The 17,821-nt window shown below is 43.6% G+C and overlaps 1 protein-coding gene across 1 annotated transcript in view; it reads left to right on the forward strand.

Moving 5' to 3' along the window:
• The window catches only part of CNTNAP2 (contactin associated protein 2), a gene marked incomplete at both ends in the record, with an annotated part of 1,866,690 nt that overhangs the window by 1,759,186 nt on the left and 89,683 nt on the right, over positions 1-17,821 (forward strand).

The following is a 17,821-nucleotide window of genomic DNA, read 5'->3' on the forward strand; positions in this document are numbered from 1 at the left end:
GTCATCAGGGGGATTGTGGCAAAGGGCACACACTATCTAAATTTTCTGTTTCAATCTCTCTCTTTCCTGACCTCCCTCATTTCTTTCCCTCTCCCCTCTCTCTGTCCCCACCACCTCCGTCTCCCTCTGCCTCCTTCCCCAGCTCTCTCTCCGTCTCCATCCCCCATGTCCCAGGAGCACATGCTACATCAACATCTATCTCTGTCTCTGTCCTTCTACACTCCCCACCTACGTTCCCTATTTCTCTCTCTCTCTCTCTCTCATGAATTTTGTGGCTGCGTTTGTAAATCAAATTATCACGTGCTGCCACTTCGTTAAGCTCAGGAGGGCAGGCTGGACTCAAGCAGGTCCCACCTGATGACTCTCTTTTGCTTCATAGAAAGATGCATGTTTACTCACAATCCCCTGCCAGCAAATCTATGTACACGAGCCACATCTTGCTGCCTTCCTCTAGCCTCTTGTCAAGGAGGCTCCCAGAGCCTTTCTTCAAATGGATCTATAAAGATTTGATCACCAGCTCAGGCATTAGCTCTCCCAGTGCTCCCCGCATATTAATAGGTACTCTGGCTGGGGGAGGGCATGTTTTGCAAGGAACACAAGGGCAACCTGGAAACCTCTGACCAGACCATAGAGCCAGTCACATCATCAGTCCAGAGAAGCCCGTGGAGGCCCATTTTCTTACAGGGTCCACCACCCAGCGGTGATTCACTCAACTGATGCAGCTCCATTCCGTGGCAGAACCCCCTGGCAGCCCATTGGCTGAGGCTGTGGAAGTCTCTAGAAACAGAGCAACACCCTGGCCTGTGTAGAAGGCTCAGTTATGGGTCTGGTGTGTCATGCCCAAGAATTAGTGGGGACCTACACTGGGGACCAAATGGCTAGTTGCCTGGCCACGCCAAAGATAGTTTTTGCTCATTAGGCCCATTTCTTCTTAGCTAGTCAAACCCCAAACCCCTGGAAAATGTTATGACTATCAACCTCATTTTTATTTCTAACCAGAAATTAGCAACTTAATGAGAAGCAAATTCTCTCTGTACCTTCTCTGTGTTTTCAAGCAAGAGGCAGGATCACAGACCTACAGTGACTACAACAATCTCTATGTTTAATTTTTGTAATGAAATGCTATAGCGGTTAAATAGTGTCTACCTCCCCCAAATTCACGACCACCCAGAACCTTGGAACATGACCTTGTTTGGAAACACGGTCTCTGCAGATGTAATTAAGGCGAGGGCCTACTGGATTGGGGAGGCCCTAAATCCAAGGAGAGCGTCCTTGCAGGAAGAGGCTGGGACACAGAGAGGCACACAGTCCCGTGAAGTCAGAGGCAGAGATCGAAGGGTCCAGGAGGGACCCTTCCCTAGGAGCCTTCCAAAGAACGAGAGCCCTGGTAACACCTTAATTTTCAACTTCCTCCCCAAAACTGTAAGAGAATAAGTTTCTGTTGTTTTAAGCCACCCAAATGGTAGTACTTTGCAGGGGTGCCCACTGAAAACTAATGCGATTGCAAGTAAATTTTCAGCACTGCTTAATTCCTGCATGTTGACAGTGAAGACAGCTGACATTTACAGAGAACTTACCATGTGTCAGACGGTGCGCTAAGCTCTGTAGCTGCGTTAACATTGCCTAATACCATGACAACACCATGAAGTGGGTACCATTATGATCATCCCCATTTTGCAGAGAAGGAAACTGAGACATAGAATGGGTGTGGCGACCTGGCCAGTGTTCACATACCCATAAAGGAGAAGGACTGGGATTTGAAAGCAGGAGGTTTGACTACAAGTTCACGTTCTTCCCCACTATGTGGTACTATTTCTCGCCAAGGCTCGGTCCTTCATGCAAGCTTGTATAAAGCTGAAAACAGAACCCCTGCTCTTAAAGCTTGTTAGTTACTGCAATCAGGGAAAAAACAATTTTACTGGATGCAGAATTAATCACAACATTTTTTTAGAATGCAAGATCTGAACAAAGACTTTCCCTTTCTTTTTTTGGAGGGATGGGAACATCTAGGTGTAAGCGATATTTAGTGATTGATTCATTTCTCTAACAAACATTCAGTGAATACCCAATGTGCCCGAAAGCCTTGACTGTGTAGTTGAGTCTGACTACATTGAAATTTTCAAAACATTCCTATGGTTTATTGCTACAAAATCAGGGAAATCTACAGTGCAGGAAAGGAGCAGATGTGAATTAGCTGTCACCCAGGCTGCTGCAAACACTTCTTCATTATGATCCCTTCACTGCACCAAGTTGAGCTAGAACTTATCATCAGGAGGCACAAAAATATCCCCTAATTCACTTGCCTGCACCTTTTTTCCCTATAAACATGCTCGTGTTCATCAGCCAAGCCAGAATGGCAGTTGGAAAAAAATACGTATCTTTAAAGAGTCCGAAGCCGTTTTCTGAATTTAGGGAGATCTGTTTGCTCCTTAAACATTTATTTGTTTGTTGCTTGCTCAGATAAAGCCAAATTAAAGGGAACAAGGTCCCAGGACTGCAGAGCGACTGAGTGGTGGACAGACAGCACCAGCATCATCAAAGTCACTCGAGCACACAGAGCCTCATGGTGGTCCAGGGAAGTCTCCTGCCCCTAGGAGGTTCCTGACACCGACTAACATTTGACGATCTGTATATTCATGCGGTAGAAGAACCTGGTCATGGCCAACTCAATCCCTACATAGATAATGGACAATGGCCTTGAATGTGGGTTGGAATCCGGCTTCCTCACTGACAGGTTCCTTAACCTTGAGCAAATTGTTTATCTCCACTTGGCCTCATCTTCAGAACTAATACCCACTTCTTTTTCTTAAGATTTAGTATTTCTTTGAGAGAGAGAGAGAGTGCATGTGAGTTGAAGTAGGGGCAGAGGAAGAGGGAGAGAATCTCAAGCAGACTCCCCACTAAGCGTGGAGCCTGACGTGGGGCTCGACCTCACTGCCCTGAGACCATGACCTGAGCCAAAATCTAAACTCAGATTCTCAACCAACTGAGCCACTCAGGTGCTTCCAGAATACCCACTTCTTAATTCCACCGTGAGAATCACATTTTTTGTTGATGTTTTTGTTTTGACTTTAAATCATGTCGTTCTTTAATCCTTCCCAATAAGCTTCAAATGTCAGATGTCAAACTGGCGTCATTTCAGTTGCCGCTTTGCTATTTCGGGAACAATGGCAGGGCCATCAAATGTCAGTTCTGCTTCACTGTGGTCACAGGAAATAATACTCCGAAGGTGAAATCGTAGTGCCCAACGCCTACATGCTGATGTGCTGAGCAATACTCAGAGATTCTGGAAGGCGGAGTTAGAGGCGAGCCTCTCTGCATCCCAGGGCTCGGGCCTGGTTGTGCAGGTCCTGGCAAGAGCCCACGTGGGTCACCCCGGTGATGGCTGCATCCCTTCCTAGTACAAAGTCCATCCAGAGCTAGGAGAGCTCCGAAAGAGTTGAGGACTCCGCTTTGCTGGAGACCTCAGACACAAGTCCAAGGCAGAAGACCTCTCGCAGAGAGAGCGCTTCTATCATGCCTCATCCAGGAGGGTTTCATGGAGGGCAGGAGGAGGTGGCTTTGCCCAGAGCACCGTGAAGAGGGCACAAATCCTGCGTCTCCCAGACTCCAGGTGTGCCTCCAGGAGAAGAGTAAATCCACGGATTGACTTTTTAGAACAGATTGGAAGATGGGGGCGGGGGGGGGGTGGCGGTAATTAATTAAAAATATTATAAACAAATGGGGGAAGAAAAAGAAGAGAGTTCTTAGAGTCATGCACCCTGGAATCTGATCCTTGTGTGGAGCTAGGGTAAACCATGGGCAACGATAGCCATTTTTTTCTGAGGCCTACCCATCGGGTCTTACTCGCAGCCTGCAGGAGAGTTTCCAAACAGCACAGAGAGATGACTTTTGCAGGCTTCATTCCCATTTCCAGCTTGAACAGGAGGCTTTGTAGGTTTGGATGGATTCCCTAAGGAACAAGAATAGAACTCTTTTTCCTTTTCCTCTTCTGTGTTATTCAAAAAAGGAAACTATCCCTTTTCTCTATTTGTGTTTCTTAAAACTTCAAACCTTAAGATGCAATGTAAAAATATCATAGTAACATGAAGATAATCTGCTTACATGTTTTAGGGGGAGAAAAAGAAGGAAAAAGTAAGAAAATACTTACGGGCAAAAGCTCAAAATACTTAGGGATCAAAGAAAATTCTTTAGACTTGATTCTGAAAGGCCAAAGCTGCAAAAATAGCTGATACATCAATATAGAAACTCATGCTGGCAAAATAACATTCCCCTTGGCCTGGGGATCATTGTGGGGTCCCAGGTATAAAGAAAAACCCGGTCAATTAACTTCCCTGGAAGAAAGACTTTAAAAATTCAGTGGGTAAAGGAAGCTCTTTGTAAAACACGAAACATTATCGAGAACACAGTTTTGGGGGTCTTCTTTCTTTTTTCTTTTAATTCCAGTGTAGTTAACCTACAGTTTTGTATTAGTTTCAGATGTATGATATGGTGATTCAATTCTGTATATTACTCGGTGCTCATGTAGGTACGTGCAGTCTTAATCCCCATCCCTGTTTACTCATCCTCCACTCCCCTCCCCTCTGGCAACCTGTTGTTCTCTATAGTTAAGAGTCTGTTTTTTGGGTTGTCTCTTTTTTTCCCCCTTTGTTTTGTTTCTTAAATTCCACATATGAGTGAGGACATATGGTATTTGTCTTTCTCTGCAAGAGTTACTTCGCTTAGCATAATACTCTCTCGCTCCATCCATGTTGATGCAAATGGCAACATTTCGTTCTTTCTTATGGATGTATAATAGTCCATGGTATGTATGTGTATCCCCCATCTTTGTTGTCCACTTGTCTATCAGTGGGCACTTGGGCTGCTTCCATCATTTAGCTATAATAAATAATGCTGCAATAAACACAGGGATGTACATATCCTTTCCAATTAGTATTTTCATATTTTGGGGTAAATACCCAGTAGCACAATTACTGGATCGTAGGGTAGTTCCCTCTTCAGTTTTTTGAGGAACCTCCATGCTGCTTTCCCAGTGGCTGCCCCAGTTTTTGCATTCCCACCAACAGTGCATGAGGGTTCCTCTTTCTCCACATCCTCGCCAGCACTTGTTTCTTGAGTTGTTGATTTTAGCCATTCTGACAGGTTCAAGGTGATGATAGCTCACCGAGGTTTTGATTTGCATCTCCCTGATGATCTTACACAACACACAAAAGTTAATTTGAAATGGATTAAGGACCTAAAGGTGATACTTGAAACCATAAAAAGCCTAGAAGGGAGCACAGGCGGTCATTTCTCTACATCGGCCGTAACAACATTTTTGTAGATCTGTCACCTGAGGCTAGGGAAACAAAAGCAAAAATACACTCTTGAGACTTTATCAAAATACAAAGATTCTGGGATGCCTGGGTGGCTCAGTCGGTTAAGCGTCTGCCTTCGGCTCTGGTCATGATCCCAGCGTCCTGGGATCGAGTCCCACATCAGGCTCCTTGCTCCGCAGGGAGCCTGCTTCTCCCTCTGCTTCTGCCTGCCACTCTACCTGCCTTACTCTATCTCTCTGACAAATAAATAAATAAAATCTTTAAAAAAAATACAAAGATTCTGCCCAGCAAAGGAGACATCAGCAAAAGTAAACAACCTACAGAATGGGAGAAGATACTTACAAATGACATGTCCACTGAAGGGTTAGTGTCTGAAATACATAAACATATACAACTCAATGCCAAAAAAACAAATAATCCAATTTAAAAATGGGCAGAAGGGGCACCTGGGTGGCTCAGGCGTTAAGCGTCTGCCTTCGGCTCAGGTCATGATCTCAGGGTCCTGGGATCGAGTCCTGCATCGGGCTCCCTGCTCGGCGGGGAACCTGCTTCTCCCACTCCTACTCCCCCTGCTTGTGTTCCCTCTCTCTCTCTCTGTCTGTCAAATAAATAAATAAAATCTTTTAAAAAATTAAATTAAATTAAATTAAAATGGGCAGAAGACATGAACAGACTTTTCTCCAAAGAAGACGTACAGACCACACGAGGTGGCCAACAGACACATGAGAACACAGTTTTTGGACTTCGGTTTAGGTTTAGGATGAATAACATTTTTTCAAATTGTGCCATTTTCTAAAACCCACCAACTTTGGAACCTTTCTGGATACAACTGATTTTTCTGTGTGGCTTTTATTCCCCATTCTTTAGCAATACTCTAAATAATGTGAAGTTTACAGAACTATCACTTTCTACTTATTAGCTCCATGATTTCAGCTGAAACCCTGTACATTTCTTTCATGAATCTAAACGGGACCAGTCTAATGATTTGGTCACAGGGTTTTGCTTTTAAATCACATATGTTCTCAGCTCTCCTACGAGCAGATCCACTCACCAATATCTACATTTTCCCTGAGCACTGCACACCTGCAAGGCATAAAGACCTGCCCCTGACGGATAGTTTTGCCATTCTACAACCTTTTCGTGCACTCATCATCAGCTCTGGCCTTAACAACTGAGCTCATTCTGGGCATCCTTTAGCTGGAGGAAATTTGCTTCCTTAAATGGTCAAGCCCGGGGGAACTGACCAGTCAGATGTTTTTAAGTGACCCATCTTATCCATGAACCTGGCTTTGACCGCCTTCACCTATCCACCCTTCCAGCAATTGTACTTGACTTTAGTCGTGGTTGACTTAGGTAAATGGATATTTTACCTTTTTTCCTCCCGTTAAGACCAAACCCTCAGGAAATGGGAATTACTAAGTGCCATCTGAGCTCTCTGAGCCATCCTTGCTCTCCATGTTCTTGGGAGGTCTGGGCACGGGATGTAGGGAAATGTCTAACTCAGCCTGACAATATCCTCTAGCTGACCCTCCGCAAGTGATGAGTTCCCTAAGAATGAGGTGGCTTCTGAGCTTCTATAAGGCAAGATTCTCAACTACATTCAATTATTGGCAGTAAAATTTAACTTATCCATGTGCTGCAAGAGTGAAGTAATGTCAAATAGCTTGATCCTTAATAATAATTTAATTTCTTCCCATGCACTGAGCACGAGTTTAGTGCAATATGGGAACACTTACTGAAAGTCTGCTGTGTGGGAAGCTGTGGACTGATGGAGATGAATGAAACCAGGCTTGGAATAAAGTAGAGATGAGAGATCCCACTACAATACACAGGGAAAGCAAGACAAAGTGCTCAGTGAAACCTACATATGGAACCGACCCATTCTGAAGGTTCTAATGGTAAAGCCACTTTTCAAGTCCCATCAGCATGGCTAATCGTAGTGGATGACGCCTAATTCTGACTGATATGTATAATAAATATTTATTTGCTTTTAATAGAACAAAATTTGATTGGACAAAATATTTTAGGATTCAGATCATTTTGACTCTTTCAGTTTATGCCCACAAGCCAATAACATTTTGTGAGGTTTTGCCTTCTTTAGTTTTTAATTTAGTTACTAATTAATTTAATAATATACCTTTGAGTGGCTTATATTTTTGTCATGCTTGAGGTCCATTTACTAAGAATAGGGAACTTGAAAAATGAGCCAAACTCCTCTCCAAAGAAGATAACACAGATGGCAAGTAAAATATGGGAAAAGGTGTTCCACATCACATGTCATCAGAGAAGTCCACGTTGGAACAACAATGAGATACCTCTACCCAGTTAGTAGACTGGCCCAAATCCAGAATCCTGACAACACCAAATGCTGGAGAGGGCGTGGAGCAACAGAAATCCTCATTCACTGCTGGTGGGGATGCAAAATGGTGCAGTCACTTTGGAAGCCCATTTGGTGGTTTCTTAGAAACTCAACATACTTTTACCATAAGATCCACCAATCATGCCCCTAGGTATTTACCCAAAGGAACTGAAAACTTAATGTTCACACAAAAACCCGCACATGGGTGTTTCCAGCACTTTTATTCATAACTGCCAAAACTTGGAAGCAACCGAGACAACCCTCCAGTAGATAAATGAACAAATAAACTGGTGCATCGAGACAATGAAATATTGTTCAGCATAAAAAGAAATGAGTTATCAAGCCATGAAAAGACACAGAAGAAACCTAAAGGCATATTCCAAAGTGGAAAAAAAAATCTGAAAAAGCTACATACTGTATGATTCCAACTACATGACATTTTAGAAAAGAGAAAAACTATGGAGACTGTAAAAAGATCCGTGGTTGCCAGGGATTGGGGGGAAGGGAGAGGAATGATGAGTAGGTGAAGCACAGCGGATTTTTAGAGCAGCAAAATACGCTTTATGACACATCTGGTGGCTACACGTCATTGTACATTTGCCCAAACCCATAGGATATACAACACCAAGAGTGAACTCCAATGTCACCTGTGGGCTTTGGCTGATACGGATGTGTCACCGTGGGTCCATTGACTGTAATAAGTCTACACTCTGGTGGGGGATGGTGATAGTGGGGAAGCCTAGACGTGTGTAGGTATGCAGGTGGAATTTGGGAATTTCTGTACCTTTTCCTCAGTGTTGCTGTGAACTTTAAGTGATCTTTTTTTTTTAAGGTTTTATTTATTTGATAGAGAGATCACAAGTAGACAGAGCAGCAGACAGACAGAGGGAGAAGCAGGCTCCCCACTGAGCAAAGAGCCCAATGTGGGGCTCGATCCCAGGACCCCGAGATCAGGAGCTGAAGGCAGAGGCTTAACCCACTGAGCCACCCAGGCACCCCCTAAAAGTGGTCTTTTAAAAAAAAAAGTCTTTAAAAGAGGAGAATAGGAAATTTCTTCCGTTTTCCAAAATTATGTTCTCATTCTCTGAGCTTTTTCCCTCACCCCACTTCCTGAGAGTTGTATACGTGTCTAATGGTAAACCCCCTATTTGTGTTTCTACTTAAATATACCCCTTGGAAGAGACCACTGCAAAGACATTTCAGCAAGTTGATGTGTAAATAACACTTTAATCCCTGCTCTTTTGTGAAGGGAGGTGGGGTACCTAAGAACCTACTTCAATACTCCCACATTTTATTTTAATATTCTGAAGTTCAGACTTGACTAATGCAAATTTGCTTCCTTTCAACTTGTACAAATGATTCACCATTTTCTACACCCAGGACCAGTTTTACATCCTGTGTTACTCCCTAAGGAGAAGGTCAAGTGTAGCTTACAGTGGGATCCCCATTCAGGGCCCTTTGTGAATCACTCTCTCTCGGCAACCCTCACGGCACCACAATATTCTTTCAAATCCTCTGTTCCGTTCCGCCCTAGTCACACAACCAGCACTATTCTAAGCTAATTTTGTTTTTATTTTTTTTAAAGAGTCTCCACTTTTTTTTTTTTTAACTTTTTCCCGGTTTAAGACGGAAAGCGAAATTATTTACTACAGCAGAGCAACAATACCTGGAAATCCAGTTTCAACATTACTAAAAACAAATCGAACAGTCCTGCCACTCTCCCGGGATTCAGTTTCTTGTAAATTGCATTAATTCTATAAAATGGATTATTCACAGGATTGCGAGGCTCCAATGAACCGACGTGTGTAAAAGTACTTTGAGAAGCATTGATATATGAAAATGCAAATTACTATTGAGGTGATCAGTCACACGTCAGAGGTCCTGGAGTTGAGGGTCTCTTTAGCAAGAGGCCTGGCAGGTGAGATGGGTTGCCATTCAAAAGCCACCAGGGAGCCCTGTGCGGGACCTTGCTGTCCACGTTAGTGGTGTCACAGAACTGACACCAGAAAGCTGTACCTTCCACCTGTGGGGAGTAGCGCTCGCCTCTGGCTCTGCAGGGCCCTGACACGCATTATCTGGAAGCTCAGAGATGACACAGCCCAGCAGACTTTAGACCTCGGAGTTCCGCCCTTCCACGGCCTGCCTTCACCGTTCGGCCCTGGGGGCGGGACCTGTTCAATTCCTGTCTGTTTCATAGACTTGCCCGGCATCATCTAGCCTGAAACATCATTAAAGCAGCGAGCACTCGTGAGATTAAGTAAGAATGGGTTCTGAAGCCTCCTCTTGGGGTTATTATTGAGGTCTTTGGAGAATATTGGTTCTTTGAATCCTTACAGAATTTCAAAAAATAAAGTGACTGCTGTATTCTAGAAACCCCGTCTAAAATTCTCCCCTTATCTCCAGTGATTAACAGTCTCTCTGCTCCTCTGCCCCCTTATTAAGGATGACAGCTCCCGTTCGGATGATAAACCAGGTATTTCTCTTGTTTAATCAAACGTAACCTAAATATTTGCTCAAATTCATTGCCAGCCACTTCCTTTGTTTTCAGAATCGGAGATTAGTGAGGTTGTAAGTAAAATGCTTTCTAAAACTTTCCCATTGAGGTAATCTAGTTTAAATCCCTTTTAAATGGGTCTGTGTTAGCCTGTTGGCTTTTCTAATTCCTTATAATGGAATCTTATTAATTCAGTTAAAAATGTAAGGTAAGCCATGTGAATCAACTCAAAACAGTAGACCAAGTTATACATTTCAAACACATCGGTGGTCTCCCTTTTCCCACTAAGTGAGGGGAAAAAGTTATCTCCTGTGACTTTGTACAGTGTCCTACTGAATCATAAGCCACATGTAGCTATTACAGCTCTCCATAACGTCTTTAAAAATATCGAGGACTATTTCAAAAAGTTTTATTTCTATTGCCATAATGAATTTATCATTATTCAGACTTTCAGCTTTTGCCCTAACATTCAAATGTCATTGGGTTACTTATTTCAATGCTTTCTTCAATTACTCGCAATTTGTTAAGAGTTCGTGAAGCTCTTCTTGTCACAAAATCAAAGTATCTCATGGCTGGAGAGGATATTACATTCTGTTCAACTGACATTGATTGGACAACTCGTTTTACGCCAGGCACTAAACTTAGTATGTTCCCGTATCTCACCTTCTTTAATCATCACAGCAATTTTAAGATGTAGGTGTTAGCACTCCTATTTTTAAAAATGAAAAAGCTAAGGCTTCCAGAGGTTCAGTTTATGATCTACCGTCACGTGGCTGGTAAATGACAGGCCGGGACTGGCAGTGGAGAGGCCTGACTCCCTATGCGGCAACAGAGTCTTCTCTATAACCCACTCTCGGGATGGGAGCCAGACTGGGTTTCAGAGGACTCAGGACTGTGTGATCAGCTCCCTCCACACTTGGACGTTTCTGACAACTAGAAAGATTTCCCTCATCCTGCCCCATCGTCTCTACAAAATATACAAAGTATCTCTATGAAGACACAGTGAATGTCAGACTCGGGGTTCAGATCCCTGTGCCTTTAATGACTCAGGAACAGGGGCGCCTGGGTGGCTCAGTCGGTGAAGCTTCTGCCTTCCGCTCAGGTCATGATCTCAGGGTCCTGGGACTGAGTCCCCCATCGGCTCCCTGCTCAGCAGGGAGTCTGCTTGTCCCTCTCCCTCTGCCCCTCCCCACTGTTCATTCTCTCTCTCTCAAATAAATACATAAAATCTTTAAAGAAGGAAAGGAAGAAAAACACAGGAACATCCCTGCGCCTTCAGAACTCCCAGCTCCAGGGAGACAGAAGCACCTAACCCGAAGTTTGACACAGAAGAGGTGTTTAACAGCGGATAAATCCCATACCCGACTTTTTCCTTTACTGAGGCCTTAATGATATGCTCAGGGGAGAAGGATGACTGGGCCACTTTGTAGTTGCCATTCTCCCAGCGCCCCAGAGAATCTTAAAATGATCCCAACTCCAAATAATACCAAGTTTACAAAATAAACTCTTTATCTTTTCTCACATGTTAGCGCCATGATTCAGCTGAACCTCTATACACTTCTCTTCTTCCATGAATCTAGAAAGAACCAGTCTAACAAATGGGCTTTTAAACGTCTCCCATTTGGGACTCCCCTGCAGGCAGGTCTGCTCACCAGCGTCCACACTGCCCTTGGCTCTTGCATCGTGTCCACAAGGCGCACTTCCCTTAGTCGTTGTGTGAATGGCAAGGTAGTGAGTTCCGTGGAGAGTAGTGAAGACATCCTGCCCAGTTCATCCTTTTGTTTCTATCATACCAACCCGATAGCTGAGCGAAGGCCTAAGGCCCAAAAGTTCTGAATAATTTTTCCTCCTTTCTTTGCCTCATTTCCTGGGGCTTTCTCTGTGTGGCTGATCGAGGAAACACACACACACACCTGTGCACACACGTGTACACAGCACAGAAAAACAGGGCCAGAGTTGGACTGGATCTATTTCTAACTATAAGCCTCAGATAACAATATATTTCTCTGTACTTTTGAGGTACATGATCAGGTCATGATCCCAGGGTCCTGGGATCGAGCCCTGCATCAGGCTCCCTGCTTAGCAGGGAGTCTGCTTCTCCCTCTTCCTCTGCCCCTTCCCCTGCTTGCACTCTCTCTCTCTCTCTCAAATAAAAATCTTTAAAAAAAAAAATAGTGGAGAATACCTTTGTCTCCAAATATATAAAGTGAGGAATGGAACAAGGGACATGGAGAGTCTGACCAAAGAAATTCTTCTGACATGAGAGACCACCCTGGATTGCTTTATAACAAAGAAGGTGGTTTACAGAGTAAATATAGGACATGCCCTGTGAGCTTTCTTATTACTGAAATTCATGCTTTGAATGACTGATTGGTGGCCGCTGAAGGATGGCAGTGTCTCCATCCTCATCTGGAGACAGCGCCGCAGGAAACACACCTCTGCTCGCTGACGTTCCAAATTCCAGATGAAACATGGGAATTACCAAAGTAAATCTCTGCATCCATTTTTATAAGGAGATGCGAAGGGAGACAGATGTTGTCAGCTGCAGCTGTCCCTCGCATCGTTGCCCTCGTTACAGGGCGGAGTCCCGGCCGCAGTGCTGAGTTTGGCCTCGGTACGGCCCAGGAGCCTTCCCTCCCCTACACAGCAATGCTCTGTTCACAGCAAGAGCTTCCCTTTCTCTGGCCAAGAGTAATGTAAAAATTATAACACACGTAAAAGAGTTATCCTCTAGACAAGAGTAAAACAATCCACAAACCGGGACACAACTGGCAAGCCTTCCGGAATGCAGCGTTCATTTCTTAGTCCATTCAGGCAGCTCTAACAAAATATCACAGACAGGTGGCTTATAAACAACAGAAATGTGTTTTCTCATAGTTCTGGAGGCTGGCAGCCCTGGACAGGGGAGACAGCATTGTCGGGCGAGTGTGCTCTTGTGGGCCACAGACCGTCCTCACTTGGCGGGAGGGGTTGGGGAGGGCTTGCGTGTCCCGAATCCTATTGGTAGGGGCTCTACCATCATGGCCTAATCATCTCCCAAAGGCCCTACCTTCTAACATTATTCACTTTGGGTGTCAGGATTCCAACGTATGAATTTGGGGGTGGATACAAACATTCACACCCTAGTAGTAGGCATTCCCTGCTATAAAAACAAAGGGTATAAGTAAATACCTTCCCACTGCCCAATCTGTCTCCTTCAGATCACTGACCTTTTCTCCACCCCAGCACACACACACATACACACTCGCTACCAAATTTGCTCACTACCATTACAATGATCACTTTTAAGTAAACGTTTAAAGCACCTGTGAATTTGGAAGGAAGACACTGTGGACAAAATAGGAATAATTTAAGGAATGAATGAGAAAACTAGCCACTCTTCACCCAAAAGGATTTTCTCTGAACTGCTTGACTTGTCCACTTTCTTTCCTGTGGCCTGACGGTCGACTAATGAGACCACCCTTTGAATGAGCAGGAGTGGGTCCGGGTGGAGGGTGAGCCCCTGAATGCGGGCTGGGTCTCTGAGGTTGAGTTCTCATGGAACCAGGTGTAATTTAGGAGCGAGGAAGGTGTTGGATGCGCTCTAGGGAGCTGGTCATGGAGAATTCTGGGAGGACAGATTTGAGGAGCTTCAGAAGAGTCTGGAAGGGATGTGCTAGGAAGAGGAAGCAAAGATGCCCCCGCCTTCTTTCACGATCTTGCCCGAGGCCAGCCTCGTGCCAACAAAGAGAGGAAACGCATCTTCGCTCCTTCTAGCAGTTTCCCTTGCTGCTAGGATTCCGAATTCAGGCTAGTGCTATAATTTAGTTACATTACCAAATAAATAATCTTTAGTTATTGATCCATGTTAGAATATTGTGCTATAGGAAAATGAATTCCAAGTTCCTAAAATCAATTTATATTATTATAATGTACTGTGTATCATTAGGAACATAGTATTAGCATATACAGCATAAACATTTTTCCTTGTAACCGCTTGGTCTTCATACCCATCATTTAAAAAGACTACTTAGTATTCCATTTGCTAGGTTTACCAAAATTTATTTAACCTAAGTATCTCACAATAGGGAAATGGCAATTTCTATTTCTGCTCTTGAAACGGTTTCCAATTTTCTATTGTAAATAATACTGCGGTAAATGTTTTTGTAAATGGCATTCCGATATTTTACATTATTTACTTAGGATGGATTGCCACACGTGGAGAGGTAGAATTAGGGGGTATGAAATGTTTATGGCTTTTCGTTTGTGGAGCCAATCTGATTTCCCAAACGCGGTGCCAGGGAACCTGCGAGAAAGCCTGGTGCTTTGAACACGATCAGCACTGTTTGCTCTTTTCCCTTTTGTCGTTGTTGTGAAAATAATAGGCCAAAAAAAAAAAAAAAAGAGGTTTGGAATCATTTTAATTTGCACTTCTTTAACTACTGGAGAACAAAGAATTCAGTAGAAAGGTCTGGCAAGATGGGTGTGCCTCGGGGAAACGTCCATGTAGGCGTGACTTGGGGGACTGCACACCCAGCACCACGTTTCACATGGTGAGATCACCTTCCAAGTTCAAAAGTTTCGTCTGCTGATGTCCCAGAGTGGAGGGAATGGGGATTCCAGCTGACACTAACAGAGTTCATAAGAGACAATATCAAAATGACCTTTTAGAGGTCACTTGGATATTGTCTATCAAAAAGCAACCTCTGTGTATTCTATTTAATTCAGTAATTAAACTCAAGAAATCCAATCTAGAGAAATACTAGTACTACGGGAATATACATTCACAAGAATAGCTCATGACATTTTTGGCATGATAATGAGATGTAGAGAGAAACACTAAATGTCCATAAATAAAGGAATTATTATAGAATTATTATAGAATTGTGGTACATAACCATTAAGAGTGAGATGAGTGAGATGGATTTTTGATTCACTTAAGAAAATACCCTTCATATCATTAAGCATAAAAAAGCAGACCATGAAAAAAAAAGGGGGAGGGAAGAAAAAGAAAAAAGCAGACCATGTAGAGTTTGATTGTTTTATATTAAAAACTCAGACATGTTTGTGCATTATAATATATACCACACACACACACAAATGGAGTTGTTTTCAACATGAACAGAATCAGATTGTATACACAGCAAAATATACATATAATCCTTCCGGTCTTTTTCCAGGATTTCACAAACTTTAGCGCTGGCTACCTCCAGAGAAGATGTGATGGGAGTGGGGACATGTAGGACAATTTTGACATTTTAATCTATAAAAGTTCACCTTTTTTTTTTCTGAAGATTTTATTTATTTATCTGAGTGAGACAGAGCATAAGCAGGGGGAGAGGCAGAGGGAGAAGCAGACTCCCTGTTGAGCAGGGAGTCCCATGCAGGGCTCGGTCTCAGGACCCTGGCACCATGACCTCAGCCAAAGACAGATGCTTAACAGACTGAGCCATCCAGGTTCCCCTTATTTTTTTTTTTTTAAACCATAAGCCTGTGTGACGTTTTAAAGCAAAAGTAGAATAAACAGATATGCGCCAACTCTCAGGGAGTTCCCATTTCCCAATTCCTAGTGAAGGAAGGTTTCATCTTGCAAACATGTTCACTTTCTTTATTATTTGAATTATAATTTGAATTCTTAATTCATGCCCTTTGAGCACAGTGAGCTGTTTATTTCTTAGGATATTAAAGGTTCCAGTTCTCCATAAACAGGACAGATCGATTGTACCTATTTGCTTTTGCTTCACCAAAATCTCTGGGGAAAGACTTAAAAAAAAAAAAATAAAAAAGAACAAAGAGATCAAGAGAGTACAGCAGCTTTTAGAAAGGCCGGAAACAAATGGAGACACTTAGTAGACAGAAGAAACCTAGAGCCTAAGATGGTCGAGGGACAAGCTTCCGGAAAAGCAGGTTTGTAGATCTGACCCCCTGAAAGGCTCGGAAATGGGGGGTCCCGGGTATCTCAGAAAGAGGGACTTGAAAACAGAGGATTGGCTTCAAGTTTATATAAAGAAGCCAGTCATCTCCCCACCACTGCAGCTGGGCAGCTGCCCCAGTGCCAAGCAGGACAGAAGACTGGAGGTTTGCTCTCCGGAGGGGCTGGACGCTGGGACGGTCCACGTGGTCAATGCCCAAGAAGCCATCATGATCTCATGGGAACTGAGCAGAAGTTTCCATCCAGACTCCTAAAACCCTGGCTGCAATTCCCTTGACAAGAAGGCGGGAGGAATCCTCTCTGGGGCAAAGAAGAGGAGAAGGCTGGTGGATACACAGGACACACGGACACCACTGTGAAGACCAGCCATTCTCACGGCATCACTGGCCATTTGGCTCAAGCCTCTAACATGACAAAGACCAAACAAAGGATCCAGTGCACACGGAGATAATACTGAGAGAACAAACTTTCTGAAAAACCAAACAAATGTCATTCATATTCTCTGTTCCAGTTCCCATGCTGCATAACAAACTGCTCGCAAAACTTTGTGGTTCTAGATAACAGCAAACAGTTTATTATCTCATACGGTTTCCGGGGATCGGGAAGTTGGGCAGGTGCTGGGGCAGTTCTGATTTTGAGGCTGGAAGGGAATTAAGGTCAGGTGGCAGCAGGACCTGGAGGAGCAAGGAGCTGGCCAGGCTTCTCTCTCTCTCTCCCCTCAGGTGGACACAAGGCTCTTGCATGGGGTCATGCTACACTTGCTAGCGTGGTTTCTTCTGATGGGGTGGCCTGGGGACAGGCGAATGCTTTCCTCGCCGATCACAGCTGTGATCTGATTGGTCCAGTTCCCCGGACAGGAATCGAACTGCCCTTTGTAACCTAGCCTTGGAGGTCACGCGCCATCCTTTCTGCCACATCTCATTGGTACAAGCCGGTCCCAAGGCTGCCCAGACTCTAGGGGAGGGAAATGAGAGCTCTTCTTTGGAAACAGATCAGAGAGGTACAAGAAGATATTGTATCCATATAAAAGTACATATAAAAGCCCTCTTCCTGTGCAATCCAGAGTTTAGAAATCACCAATTTTTCAAATTAAAATCGATAGCAAAAATTTTTAAAAAGAAAGACTTAGAAGGTTAAAAAAAAAAAAACCAGTAAATCATGCAGGGAAAAAAAAAAATAGAGCAAAAAGACAAAGAGATGGGAAACAAGACAGAAGAGCTAAGAAAGAGGATGAAACCAGTAAATTCAAATATGAATAATAAAAGATCTAGGAAAAGAGAACACAGAAAAAGAAATGAAGAAAATGATCAGAAATATGAGTCATGGTAATGTCACTCCTTCCCTGAACCGAAGGGCATAATAAGTTTACAGATTGAAAGGGCCGAACATGGAGAAGGGGGGAAACCATGTGAATTCATAGCATTATAAAATACCAGATTTTAAGGCATAAAATAGGAAATTCTCAAAGTTTCCAGGAGGATCCAAAAGATAATTCCAGGGCCACAGCTATGCAATCAGCCCAGAGAACAACAGCCAGCTCAAGTTGAGGAAGGAAGATGGGGAGTCCGGGGTGATGTGTCCCAGAAAAGTTAGAACAGTTTACCTGTGTTTGCCGAGTTAACCTCCAGCTGAGAAAAAGGGGATTCTCTGGGGATAGGTATGTAGGAAGCAAGGCAAATGAAGACACCAAAGATTGCACCGGGATAGAGACACAAGTGTTATGATCAAGAATAACAATA

This window comes from Martes martes, assembly GCF_963455335.1.
Source record: "Martes martes genome assembly, chromosome: 11".
Lineage (NCBI taxonomy): Eukaryota > Metazoa > Chordata > Mammalia > Carnivora > Mustelidae > Martes > Martes martes.